The sequence below is a fragment of the Protopterus annectens genome, chromosome 3.part0 (assembly GCF_019279795.1).
Source record: "Protopterus annectens isolate FY-2018-M chromosome 3.part0, PAN1.0, whole genome shotgun sequence".
In the NCBI taxonomy this organism is placed as follows: Eukaryota; Metazoa; Chordata; order Ceratodontiformes; family Protopteridae; genus Protopterus; species Protopterus annectens.
The window spans coordinates 9865699-9880190 of NC_056731.1; the positions used below are offsets into that span (position 1 = coordinate 9865699).

The window sequence follows — 14492 nt, forward strand, 5'->3', positions numbered from 1 at the left end:
ACTGTCACCAAAGGACTGAGCCAGTACAATGCATGCTTTCTATGGAATGGCACACTTTCTGGAGATGGTTGGCAAGATAAACTGCACGCATGTTGCTATAAGGATCACACCTGGACTGTGGAGTGAGAGGTACCACACCAGAAAAGGCTAGTATTCCATCAACTGCCAGGTAGTGTATGTGAAGCATGGGGGTGTATTATCCCAGACATGGGTAATTGTTGAGCTAGTGTTTGACCTGCTCAAAGCCATTTCTGTTGACTGCATATTTTGTGGGGGAGTGGGGCTTTAGTATGAGCTTGCTTCTGCATTCAGAATATTTATAGCCTGCTGCATGTTGTATAACAGTACCAGTATGTGAATGTTGGAGGTCTCTGAAAGTACTGATTTCCACTTCACCTCAAATGAATTCTGCATCCCCCTTCTTTGCATAAAGCCATTGCACCTTAAAGAGAGCAGGTATTCCTCATGATGTGTTAAAGGTTGGGCAGTGGAAGGCTTACCACTAGTGCTTCTATGGGTTCTCTACCCTTTTACCTTATGTGGCTCACCATGTCATTAGTTCTTTCTCTACACTGTGCTGAGGTATGGTTCCTTACCCTATAGCATTTATGTCAGCCCCAGCTGATTCCTTGCTTTTGCTCACTTTGTCTGTTTTATTCTCCCATTTCTAAAAAGACATTTTCCATAGATCCTAAGGAAATCCATGAGGGTACGGTTTTCCAGTGCAGTGAAACTCACTCTCCTGTGCCTTGTTCCATGATGCTGCAACATCTTTTCCCTTGGAATACAAGATCTGAAATAGTTTACTTTATTTGGTCTTCAACCTGTGTGTTTTGGATCCACATCGGATCTGACACGGCCGCATTTTCCAGCTATGGATCCGAGCTCCAAGCTCCTCCCCTTACCCATAATGTCCCCTGTCTCCCTTCTCCCTTCAGATCAAGTTTGCTGCTTAAGAGGTATCAAACACCCCAGATCTTGTTTGCAGCCATTGTGGTTACAAGTGTGGTTCCGAGCTCCAGTGTAGTAGGTCACATAAGTGTGTGTAAAACTTTATTTTTCTGTCCTAATTTCTTCCTTGTATCTTTTCTTTCCTCCCCGCGTCTGCATCGGACAAAAAAAAAGCTTTCTTCTCTTTTCTTACTTTCTTATAGAGTGTGTGTGTGTGTGTGTGTGTGTGTGTGTGTGTGTGTGTGTGTGTGTGTGTGTGTGTGTGTGTGTGTGTGTGTGTGTGGTACAGGGATGGCAGAAGCCCCTAAAGCAGGCTATCTCCAGCGGATGGCTACACTCTGTGCGTGGTTTGCCTGGGTGCTGACCACCTTAAGTCCCCCTGTCCTATTAGCCCTGGCTTCAACCCCAGAGCACTTAAGGACAGGTGGAACAAGTTTATCCTGAAAGGTCTGCTTCCCTCTTCAGGGACTACAGTTCCTTCTTCCCCTGCGAGAGGAGCAGCGGCTGCTGCATCTTCTTCCTCTTCCCCGAACTCTGGGACTCAAACTCCCTCCAAGAGGTCCAGGGAAGGGGACAAGTCTAAAAAAGACCATTCTTGCAAGCGGTGCCACAACCACTCATCGCAGGTGGGTCGGCCATCCAAAGTTAGGCCTCCAACTAGGCCTGGGTCTCCTCAGCTACATTCACCTAGGGTTTCCCCTGAGCCTGAGGAGACTCGTAGCTGGTCCCCAGCTAGGTCTTCTCCCCATCAGCATCCCCGACCGGTTTCGTTGGCGTTTTCCTGCTCCACCCAGAGTCTCAGCAAAGTGGAGATGGACAAGGTGATGGGGAGGTTTATCTGCACTCAGATCCAGATGTGGGTCTTGCCAGCACTCTCTCCTCTGGAGGGGGCTCCTTGCAATTTTTTTTCCGGCCAATAACTCCTTCTCTGATCCAACCAGCAGTTTCGGAGTTTTTGGATCTGAGGACCCTTGGGGTCGAGGGGTCGGTGCCGACAGTACCATGTACCTCAATGCCAGCTGTCACCTTGAGCTTTTCGGATCCTACGGGATTGGGTCTGGACTCTCGGAGTCATAGGCTCGAGGTCAGATCTGAGGGGGTGCTCTCTGCTCCGAGTGCATTGGAGAGGAGCATCCCATTCGGCATCTCGGCTCCTGGAGGCTCGGCTTCGACTCCCCTGTGGGGTCAGGGGGGATGGCCCCCTTTAGTACTTCCCAAGAGGTTCATTCCCTCTCAGCATTCGACATAGTGGAGAGAGTTCTCGCGGTGTCAAGGCCTCTGACCATCTCGTCCTTGGACTCCGTCCAGACCCCCTCAGCTTTGAGTGCGGTTCCAACCATCTTGCTGTCTCAGGGACAGCCCGTGGTCGCTATTCCCCAGGAAGTTCCAGAGACGCAACAGCAAGAGGTTTGTGAGTTCTTCCGAAAAGTCCCCTTGAGGAGGTGCCTCACAAGCAAACATGTAAGAGGAGGCACTTGGACTCTCCACCAGAGTTCCTCACAGAAGACACAGGCTTGGATGAAGGGGAAGGTTCACCAAGGTCACCCGCCAGGATGTCTCCTTTGGAGACATCATGGAGCTCCTCCACCAGCGGGGGTGTGGTCAGTCCCAAACCAACCTCAGTCTGTGTTCCTGGAGGCATTCGGCTTGGGCTCATCTACTTCTTGGATGTCCCCTCCTCCTAATCCACTAATGAAGCTGATAACATCTAGGACATGGAAGGTGACAGACACTGTGGAACCCATCCGCAAGCACCCCGACAAAGTTTTGAGTCTCCCATTGGACAGGACGCATTGGAACAAGGGGTCCCCTGGTAGATGCGATGATGGTGGCAGCCGCCACCAAGAAGGAGCTCACGCAGGAGAGCTCCACAGTTCATCCTCCTGATCAAGAATCAAGAGCGATGGATCATTTTGGGAAGTGAGTATATGCTTCAGCGACATTCTCAGTGAGGGCACTGAACTATATGGCACATGTCATTCGACTCGAGAGAGATCTGATGAAAAAAATCATGGAGTCAACTGCACAATGTCAGTGGTGGACAAGAAGATTTTTTCTGCCTGGATGGCCACTCTCAAAGCAGTTGCCAATACTTCCATGCAACTGCTCTCTCATGCCATGGAGGGAACCGCAAGGGTGGTCGGAACAGGCGTTGCCATCAGGCATCATGCCTGGCTTCAGTTGTGTCAATTTTCAAAGCCCTTCAAGGCATCTTTCACCAGTGCCCCATACGATGGTTCCTCCCTTTTTGGGAAATCGGTGAAAGAGACACTGGTTCAGTGTGAGAAGGATGGGAAGACACTGTCTGCCATCAAAATCTGCTTCTCGTCTCCTCAAAGATCCTTTTTCAGGACTCAGCGAAGAACGAAGAAGATGTGATTCCGGAAGTCTCAGGCATCTTCCCAGGATGCTCAGGATTCTCCTTCCCCCAGAGGCAGAGGGGGTTACAACAGACGCTGCCCCAGAGGCAGAGGGGGTCCTAGGAATTTCGGGTCCCGAGAACCTTTCTCGGAGAAACATGGGCAGCAGCCCGGAAGGGTTGCCCAACTGCTCATCTCTGGAGGCAGTCAAGGGTCACCTGTTGCTACACCCAAAAGCATGGGAGTCGATTACAACAGATTGTTGGGTGTTACGAATCATATGCAGAGGATATTTCTTTCCGTTCATTTGCAGCCCTGTCCGAAAAAGCTCCTCCCAGACATCTCACCCGCGCAACAGGAGGAGGCAGTGCTAGAAATAGGAAAGCTGCTGAAGAAACGAGTCATCCAACTGGTCCCCCTAGACCAGTCTGGATCCTGCGTTTATTCCAGGTTCTTTTTAGTGCCAAAGAAAATGGGGGATCTCAGACCAATTTTGGATCTGTCCACATTGAACCTGTTAGTAACCAAGGTGAAATTCCGGATGCTCACGGTTCAGTTGATCCTGCCCTTTTTGCAGGCCAAAGACTGGATGTGCTCGATTGATCTCCAGGATGTGTACTACCACATCAAAATGGACAGGCACTCCCAGAGATATCTTTTCTTCCAGCTGGGAGCCAATCATTATCAGTTCAGAGCCCTTCCCTTTGGTCTCACCTCAGCCCCTAGGTTGTTTACCAAGGTGATGGCAGTTGTAGAGGCTCACCTGAGGCTTCAGGGCATTCAGGTCTTTCCTTACCTGGACGATTGGCTCCTTGTTGCTCCTTCAGAGATCTACTGTGCCAAGCCAGGGATTACTTCATCTGGCTAGCAAACAAACTGGGCATTACTATCAATCTGAACAAATCTTCCCTGGCTGCGGTCCAGATTCTGGACTTTATAGGAGTGCATTTGGACACTATTCAAATGAGGGTATTCCTCACTTCAGACAGGATACGCAATCTTAGATTACATGTGTTACAAGTTCTTCATGCACATGTATCGACAGCCGAAGCAGTTCTAAGGGAGTTGGGCTCCATGGCAGCCACAATCAGTCTCTTGCCAATGGCTCGCTTTCGTATGAGAGTTCTTCAATGGACGCTTGTGGTCCAGTGGACCCTGTTAGACCTTCCTCTATCCTTTCCAGTGAGAATCTCAAGCGTATACAAGGACTCCCTTTGGTGGTGGATCCAATACCTGGATCTCCTCAGGGGATGCTCCTTCCACCCTGCATTTCCCCAAACCACGGTGACTACAGACGCTTTCCAGCTAGGGTGGGGGGAGGCACTGCTCGGGAAGGACAGTCCAAGGCACGTGGTCCCCCTTTGAGACCAGTTTGCATATCAACTTTCTAGAGATGAGGGCGGTTCTTCTTGAGTTGCAGGCCTTTCATGCTCATTTTCCTCTAGGGAAGATTGCTATTCAGACAGACAATATGTTAGTGGTCTGGTACATCAACAAACAAGGGGGAACCAGATCTTATCCCCTCTGTTGAGAAGCCATGAGAGTGTGGGAGTGGGCGATCTCCACCGGACACTTTCTAGTAGCAACACACATTCCGGGGTGGTCCAACATTCTTGTGGACAGGCTCAGCAGGTCTATCCTGATGCCTTATGAGTGGTCTCTGAATCCTTCAGTAGCGAAACAGAAAAAGAGTGTCAGAGCTTCAGGCTCTCTCTATCAAAATGCCTTACATGATTTTTCACAAAGACAGAGTATGACTGTGCATTAATCCATCTTTCCTTCCTAAGGTAACCTCGTTACCAGTTTTATCCCTAACTTCCAAAACAAAGGGGGATACAAGTTGCGTCTGCTTGACGTCCATAGACAATTAAGATTTTACTTACACAGGATGAAACCTTTTCGTAAATCTGATCAACTGTTCGTGTCCTATGCTAAACCTTTCTTAGGCAAGCCAGTTTCCAAGGTTGCAGTTGCTCACTGGATTTCCCAATGCATTGTTCGAGCCTATGCTGTGAAAGTTAGGTCTCTACTGGGACAAAAGGCACATTCTATCTGATCTATGGCTATGTCAGCTGCCTTCTGGTCTAGGGTGTCTGGACGATATATGTTCGGCAACCACTTGGTCCTCATCTCATAACTTTATTTCGCATAGCAAGCTGGACATTGTGTCTAGGAACAGAGCATCCTTTGGCTCTGCAGTGCTCTGGAACATCCTTCCATGAGGGCCACCCAGGCGTTTTTGGTAGCTGGGGACTCTGTCCCACAAGTTGAAGATCAAATTAAGTAAATTACTTTAGATAAAGAAGTTATGTACTTACCATAATGTTCCATCTGAGTAGTTGTACTTCATTTGTCTTCAACCTTTCCCCCCTCCTTCCCCCTGACCTTATTATTGGTGCAGTCTGCATTTATCTTTGTGTAACTTGTGTGGTCCTTGGCCAGTCTAAGCCTGGGAGTGTTATAGTGATGCATGTTTATGAAAAGGTGCTGTTGGGTCAGGTGTCTGATACTGCTTAGGCAGCAAACTCAATCTGAAGGGAGAAGGGAGACAGGGGGCATTATGGGTAAGGGGAAGAGTTTGGAGCTCGGATCCATAGCTGGAAAATGTGGCCATGTCGGATTCGATGTGGCTCCGAAACCCACAGGTTGAAGACAAATGAAGTACAACTACTTAGATGGAACATTATGGTGAGTACATAACTTCTTTGTTTGAAGGAATTACACACATTTACCCTTTGTTAGTGTAATCAGTTCTGTGCCATGCATTTGATTGAGGAATTGAACATTAGCAAAACAAACACATTACTTATAAGCATGACAGTTTTGCTGTGTGATTCACCATTATAATGTTTTTTTCCCCTTATTCTTCTTCTCTGTGTTATACATTAGATACCTGCCTTATTTGTAAGACTGCACACAGTGAAATGTAGACTATGAAGCAGTGCTGGAAGGTGAGCTAAAGAGAATGACAAATACATCTTCAGTAGTTTATTCCTTCATTTGCAGTAAGGTTGCCTGCTCATTGGTCCTGATCATTTCTATTTCTGGATGCCAGTCTGCAGTTAACAACTTTATAAATGTTATGGTAATGAACACATAACTGAATATGGTACTGTTATGCAGCCAAACCAATCACATGCATATGTGCAGTACTGTAACAAGATTTCCTGTGTTACCAGTAAATCAGATGCTAATCCGGAAGATGTCACATTGAATCCAGTTGTAGTTGTCTTATTTCCATTGATTTTATCCTAACCATGTCAGTGTAAACTTTTTAATTTAATTTGCACATTCAGTCAGCCATCACATAAATGTCGAGTCCAGTGGCACTCAAAATGGTGAGCAATAAAACAGTTTAATGAAAATGTTATCCAGTACATGACATTTTTACACACATTTGGTATTTCAGTGCTCAGCTATATGAAATATGCTATAGCATAGCTGTATATGTGCATTTACTGGGTTAGCTTGGTTCCTGCTGCTGTGGAATAGCCAGAGAGGGCTAAGGCAGTGAACTCATTCAGTCTCGGCTCAATGGCATGATGCAGGTGTATGTGCACTTAGTCAGGGAATATATCTGGTTGCCTACACCTGGCAGGCATTCCGGCAGGGTGTAAGGTGCCAGACAGAGGGATTTCACACCTCAGTGGATGTCAGTGATACCCTAGTAGTCTCACTTTCATAGTTACCTCTTCATTCTTACTTGACACTGGCATAAGCAACAGGAACTGTATAAAAACTCAAGGTCATTCCAAAAGCTGGTCAGAAAAGGCATTCTTTCTGCAAAGGTTTGAAGGTGTTGGGTCTTGGACCTGGACTGAGGCAGACATCTAGATGGAGCTGGGTGATGAAATAACATCCCTGTCTGGTATCCCCATCTGGAGACCAATTCAGATACAGATGCAGATATGATAACCTGCATAGGTGGAAGGGAGACCAGCTGGCCCAATGAGTAGTAGCAAGATGGAAGCAGAAGCTAGAGTTATATAGGAAGTATTAGATTTCTATTTCAGTTGCACTACTATATGAGGTATACACACACACACACACACACACACACACACACACACACACACACACACACACACACAAACTTCATGGAGAATTGCTGTGCTATGATATTAATTGCACTTCAATAATAATCATTTAATGCTACTGCTGCTTGCTCCCGATGATGTTAACTTGTGCTACATTACTGTGGTCATAACTCATTTTGTCTTGAACATTTTTACCAGAAATGTATTTACTAAACTTACTAGTTCTATGTTGTACTAAGAAGGGCTATTGCAGCACTTTTTTTGTAAGGCATGTAAAATGATACTGCTCATTAACTGTCGATTTCCAGAATTTTTGATGACTTCTGAAAAATGATACATATAGAGGCAGCTCTCACCTTTGTGGGGGGTTATGGCAGGGGGGCTCCTATCAGCAGACCGAAGATGCATGTTTTCGAATGCGTCTTGGACGAACTGACAAAACCGAAACTGCAAAATATCGAAGCGGCATGTAAGCGAATTCTTTCCCTTGGAAAGATTTTGCTTGGCTGCTTTGGTACTTTGCCATTTTCGGCACTCTAGTGTGGTCTCGGAGTTGGTATATTTAAGTAGGGGGGTGAGGGGGTGAAGCTGACAGTTCTGTTTTGTAAGCTTTTGCTTACATGGGGTCGATTAATCACCGTTCGCTTACCTAAGCGTTCAGTGATCTAATAAAAAAAAAAAAAATATCCTTGTTTTCCCGCTTTTCTGAACAAGAATAGTCCAGTCTTCAGATTTTGCTGATCTCTGGGCTTTGTCTTAGTTCCTGTGCTATCCATATCCTTATTTGGATAAGAGGAAGCTTCTTTGTTCACCAGTGGGAGTGGGGAGCACTGAGCAACCTATTTGTCCCTAGAGGAGGGGTTCCAGCCCAGCAACTTGTAGTTTATTGGCCATTTTGGGTCAATTCCTGGCTCTTTTCAACCCCCTGCTATAAAGCCCGTTTTTGCGCAAATTAGCGCAAAGTTGCTCATAGAGCAGCATTGGGCAGTGCCGGTTAATCAAGTTTAAACTATTTCTGGCTCCGTAAAGTCTGCTCTTCAATTTTTCCCTTAGAACTGCTCTACTTGCAATCTAAACAGCCTATACTCTATCTGAAAAGCTCAGAACTTGCTCCTAAAGCATTTTTTATACAGGTAAAGCACTCTTAAACAAAAGAAAGTACTTCATTCACCTAAATTCCCTTGAGTACCCTTTTCCCTATAGGTCCTTTCTGACTCAGTAACACAGCAATCTTTTTCACTATTTCTAGCATGTCGAAGGGTCAGTTGCTGGCGTCCTCTCCTGTTCAGCTGGTGAATCTGGGAATCTTGAGGCAATGTTACAATTGCCTCATGTACACAGACAACCCTCTCCTCCTCCAAACAAATGCAAATATATGCGAGAGATGCAACTATATAGCCAAACTGGAGGCTGAGCTCTCTCAATTCAGTACTGGCAAGACCAGTCAGGAGGAGAAGGTAACCATGCACACCACAAACCCAGTCTCACATAGAACTATCACTACTGCAAACCAAACACATAAACACACAAAAACATACTCGGAGGCTGATAAAAATCTACCAAAACAACAGAGGCCTCCAAAGCAGACACCCAAGCAACCGCCACCTCAAGACATAGCACATGCAACACATAGTTCACAAAGTCAGTGTGCTAAACAGTCACAGCCCTTAAGGCCAAACAACATGCCAGACACACTTGTAATAGGTGACTCCATAGTCAGACACACTGACGTTCCGCTCACCAGACTGAACAAGGAAAAGGTCACAGTAAGCTGCCTGTCAGGAGTTAGAATCCGCCACATAACACAAGCACTCAGGTCACTCCACAGCAAGTACAAATATGACTCAGTCATTGTACATGCCGGTGTGAACGACCTGAGACGTACCTCCCTGGACTACATGAAAAGAGACATAGAGGAGCTCTCTGATTATGTAGCCCAGGCCGGTGTGACCCTGACCCTGAGCAGCATCTTACCCTCACCAAGAATGATGCCACAGTACAAAGACAAAATGATCAGTTTTAACAATTGGCTTAATTACTGGTGTCATTCTAAGGGGATCCAATGTCTGTCTGCTTGGGATGACATGCTTGACAAGCCACGCTGCTTCGCAAGGGATGGCTTGCACCTGTCACCCCTGGGCTTCTGGATATTGGCAAGGCTCAAATGACAAACCTACCTCCCTAGAAAACGTAAGTGGAAAAAAACTAAGGGTAATGCTGCTCAATGCCAGAAGTCTAAACCTCAAGATGCACGCCCTCGAAGCCCTCCTCAGTATGGAGAACATCGATGTCTGTGCAGTGACTGAAACCTGGTTCAAGGCTCCTGAGAGCACCCCAGCACTATCAGGTTTTACCTCATATCATGCTTTCCGGCCCCAAAACTTGGACCGAACCACAAAAGGAGGGGGAGTATCCATATTCATCAAAGATACCCACACCTCCAGGTTAGTGGCAACGCACGAAGCATCGGAGACCATCCAGGTGCAACTAACCATAGGCAAAACTGCCTTACAGTTTGTAGCATGCTACAGACCACCCTCTCAAACTCAGGAACCCCACACAGCCTTCCTGAAGACACTGGAGAGTATGAATGTCTCTCCAAATACCATCATATTGGGAGACTTCAACTACCCAAACATAGACTGGGAACATTATTCTAGCCCCAACACCCTAGCCCAAAGATTCCTAGAATTCATAAACTCAAATGCAGTGGAACAACTAGTCACCATTCCCACAAGAGGAGACAATATACTAGACCTGATCATCACAAACATGGGGACAAAATGCTCCACACCGGAAGTATATCCCTCTTTGGTAAGATCAGACCATAAATTAATCTCACTGAAAATCCACATCCCGCCCCCACTCCCTGCACAAAAGACCACAGTGAAGAACTTCTCAAAAGCCAACTTCACACTTCTTAAGACTGAAGTGGTATCCTTCAAGGCCCCTGGGCCAGTGGAAACCACAACCCACACTGCTGAATCCTTTGCAAATGCCTTCTACGGGCACCTTCAAGAATGCATGGATCATGCAATCCCAAATAAAACCAAGACCCATTCCCCCAAAGGCAGGCGCCGGTCTGGTGGACCCCAGCCATAAACAAACTTTACAACAGGAGGAGGAAGCTACTACATGACAGAGCAAAATCCCTAAAAGGGAAGGCATCTCTGATCAGTACTAGCAAAAACTACGATCACTCATAAAATCATCCAAGGCCAACTTTGAGAGAAAAATCGCAAAAGACACAAAAGACAATCACAAGGCCTTCTTTAGCTATGTTAGAAACCTGGGTGGAAACTCCCAGATATGCTCAGAGTTAGTCCAAAATGACACAAAATACACTGAACCCACTGACATTGCCAACATTCTGGCAGACAGGTTCAGTGCAAATTTCTCCTCCCCTCAAAAGGAGAAATAACTATCCCAGCAGAGTGTAGCCTCCCTAACATCTCAGATGCCCAGGTGAGAGCCGCCCTCTCTAAAGCTAAAAACACAGCATCAATGGGACCTGACGGTGTCCCGGGCTGTGTGCTACATGAACTCCAAGAGGAACTAAACCCACACATAAGGCTGCTGTTTAATCTTAGCCTTACTAGAGGATACGTACCCAAAGAGTGGCGTACAGCAACAGTGGTCCCACTTTACAAAGGCAGTGCTTGTATGGACCCTGGAAATTACCGCCCCATAAGCTTGACGAGCCTGGTCTGCAAAGCTATGGAGAAGATCATTATGGAACTCATAAACAAAGACATTGGGGACCTACAGACATTGGATCCTACCCAATTTGGCTTTGTCAAGGGCAGATCCTGCCTTTTGAACTTGGTCGACTTTTTTGAAACAGTCACTAAGGCCATTGATGAGGGTAAGGCAGTTCACACAGCCTACCTTGACCTTGCAAAAGCCTTTGACACAATACCTCACTCGGGCATCATAGACAAACTCACCAGCTTAAATGTAAACCCATATGTCACAAGATGGGTTGCAAACTGGCTCAAGGACAGAACCCACAGGGTCAGAGTTGCTGGAGCTATGTCAGACTCTAAGCCAGTCACAAGCGGTGTCCCACAGGGCTCAGTCCTGGGACCCCTCTTGTTTGGCATTTATTTTTCCGAGGTACAGGCAAACATAGGAGGATTGTGGCTGACAAAGTTCGCAGATGACTGCAAACTGGGCGCCATAATTGATACTCCAGCGGACACAAACATCCTTCAGAAAGGCCTCATAGAAATGGATAATTGGTGCCAGAGCCATGGCCTTAAGCTGAACGCCAAAAAATGTATAGTCATACCCTTTGGGAAAAACAAGGTACCCACAAATTACCACATAGGTGGTAATCCAGAGGTAATCAGGGACCTAGGGACCCAGGTTGACAGTAACCTCTCATTTGACACTCACATTGCCAAAGTGGTTAGGAAGACCTTCTATATTGCCCACCTTATCATGAAGGGTTTCACATCTAGATCAAGAGAGGTCATTGTGCCCCTGTACTCTTCTCTTATCAGGCCAATGATTGAGTACAATGCCCCATTTGGGATGTATCTTACCCGACACCTGCAGCAGTTGGAAAGACCCCAAAAGTTCCTCACCAAGAGGATAAAGGGTCTTAAACATATGTCATATGCTGCCCGACTGAAAAATCTCCAGCTCTATTCAGTCGCATACCGCCTACTCAGAGGTGATCTGTGCCTGACGTACAAGGCCATGTCCAATCCGGAATTAATGGACATGCTCCACCTCAGATAATCCAAATCCATCAGAGCCACGAGAGCAAGAGACTTAAACCTCAACACAGAAATAAATAGGACGTGCTGGAGGGACAGATTCATAACCCAGAGGCTCCCTACACTCTGGAACAGAATCCCAATCCATGTTAGGCAGAGCCCCTCACTAACTCTATTCAAGAGAAATCTTGACGAGTGGATAGGAGATCGTAGGTTTACCCCGGGGGTCATCTCTGTGTCACTACTAGACAGAGGCACAGTAAACTAAACCCTAAAAGGGCATAGTATTCTCAGGGGTGGTGAAAGCCACACACACTCTGGCTAGGCTTATAAATGCTCTAGGGCAGATAGCCTATTACGAACCTATGAACCTTTGAACCTATAATATAGACCCATGGCAGGGGACTTATTGAACTTTATTTTATTCAATAAATTTGCATTAATGCCAACTGCAGTGCTTGAATCATAGGATTATAGGAAGCTACTAGGCTATTGATCCTGAGGCCCTTATAAGCCTAGCCAAGATTTTAGCCCATGTCCTGTCCATCAGGGACACAGGTAGAATCCTAGGGGTGTATTTTCTGTTCCCCATCCAGTTATGCAGGTTGCACTTGAAAAATGGCATATTTTTGCAGGTAGGCCTACTGATGAAAATATCATTGCAATATCATATAGAAAGTAATGTAAAGTGTACATATTATGAAGAGGACAGTAATGGGAATAATTCAGTTCAGTTTGTAGAAAACACTTGAAAACTGTTCTCAGACACAGCAGCACCTGGAAGACTCTGGACTTTGTGAAATTGAATATCTGCAAAGTTGCAATGGGCATAGCAGAAAACTTTTCATCAGTAAAAAGATCAATACCTCATTCACTCTCCCCTAGCAAAGATATTTTGTGCATTTGAATGTATGTATTGCAGGAGTTCTGTACTGCCTGTAACAGAGGATTATGACTGCTGTCTGTTCGTAACCAGGATGTTATGTGTTTAAGATGCAGATGTCAAGAAATTCCCCTCGAGAGCAAAACCATGTCAAGAGGACAACTTCCTGGGTTATGATAGGAAAGATCTGATCATAATTATTTGTAGTGTCTGTTCTTTTACTTGCTCCCATATATTGCAAAAGTTAGAAAACAAAAGTGTAGTAACAGTAGGTGTTTTACTGCCTTGAAGGGTATAACACACTAACTGCTGCCACACAGAGAGTGGCCACTTAAGAAGATCACCAGGAAGCTTGTACTCACTTCATTCAGACTTACAAAATAAAATCTGAATGAAATTTTTAAATTGGTTTGATGACTTCCTGCCAGTATTTTACTGTGGCCACTGGGCACTGTTAAGTCTGTGACTGGTGCTTAACAGCCCTAAGGGCGCGCCTAACAATTAAGCACCAACAAACATGTATTTTATGAATTTTGGAATGTTATTGTGTTACAGTATGCAGTATAATTTTTTTTTTTTAATTTGCAAAGCATTCCTTCATTTTACTATAGGCATACTATAGGCATACATAACATTTCATTTGCAAGATGGATACTGTCTCCTGATAAGAAATACTTTAAACATAACTATTTTCCAGTGTCTCATACTTTGAAAGACTGATTAGATTTTCAGATTTACCTGTTTCACTTATTAATGTAAGTAATGGCGGGCAAGAAAAAGAGTGTGGGTATTCCATAGCAGAAAGTGTACAGGTATGTACTTTAACCAAACATACCTGGGGAAAGCTTATACAAATGTTATTATTATACTTACACTTATCTGAAGTACACTGCAAAGATAATAATCAGTCTCAGTAATACTTTCTTTTTTTCTCATATTTTCACAGCCCTAGATGAAGTTGCAGCCAGCTGTGCACTGTACCTGAGGAAGCAAGTGCACTGGGGTCCCCAACCCCATAAGGGTGATTTATCAGTGACGAGTGTACAAGTTACTGACAGTCTAACACTTCTGAATTACTGTTCTAATTTTTGGTGAAATAAAGGCATTTGCTATTAAAAACTTATGAGTCATTTTGTTGTCTCCTTTTCTCTCTATCTAGTTCTTTTCTTTGTTTTTTCTTTTTTTTTTTGTTCTTTTATCCTGCAGATCCATTAGAACCTGAGCCACCTCAAGCACAGTCATTGGGGTATGGGACAGATCACCACCGCCTCCTGCCCATCTTGACACTGATTCTCAGGGTGGGAATGGTAGCTCTACTGCTTTGGGCACCCTAAGGCATGACAACCTGAGAAGCCAACACTATGCATGAGGCCATCAATACCATCTGTATGTCTGTCTCCCCTTCCACCTGTTATTCAATGCACTGCCCTTGACTGACTTGTCTATTTTTTATGATGGTTTCAAAATCCTTAACTGTTCCCTAAAAATCTCTCCTACACATTCTGCCCTTCTTCCTTTACTAACTTTCCTTATAAAT

The 14492-nt window shown here is 45.4% G+C and overlaps 1 long non-coding RNA gene across 1 annotated transcript in view; it reads left to right on the forward strand.

Annotated features, from left to right (window-relative positions):
* The window catches only part of LOC122796232, a 108934-nt gene extending 94856 nt beyond the window's left edge, over positions 1-14078 (forward strand). The window contains exon 2 of the long non-coding RNA XR_006363954.1: positions 13902-14078. This is a non-coding gene — a long non-coding RNA (uncharacterized LOC122796232). The remainder of the gene's footprint in view (positions 1-13901) is intronic.
* The last annotated feature ends 414 nt before the right edge of the window (positions 14079-14492 follow it).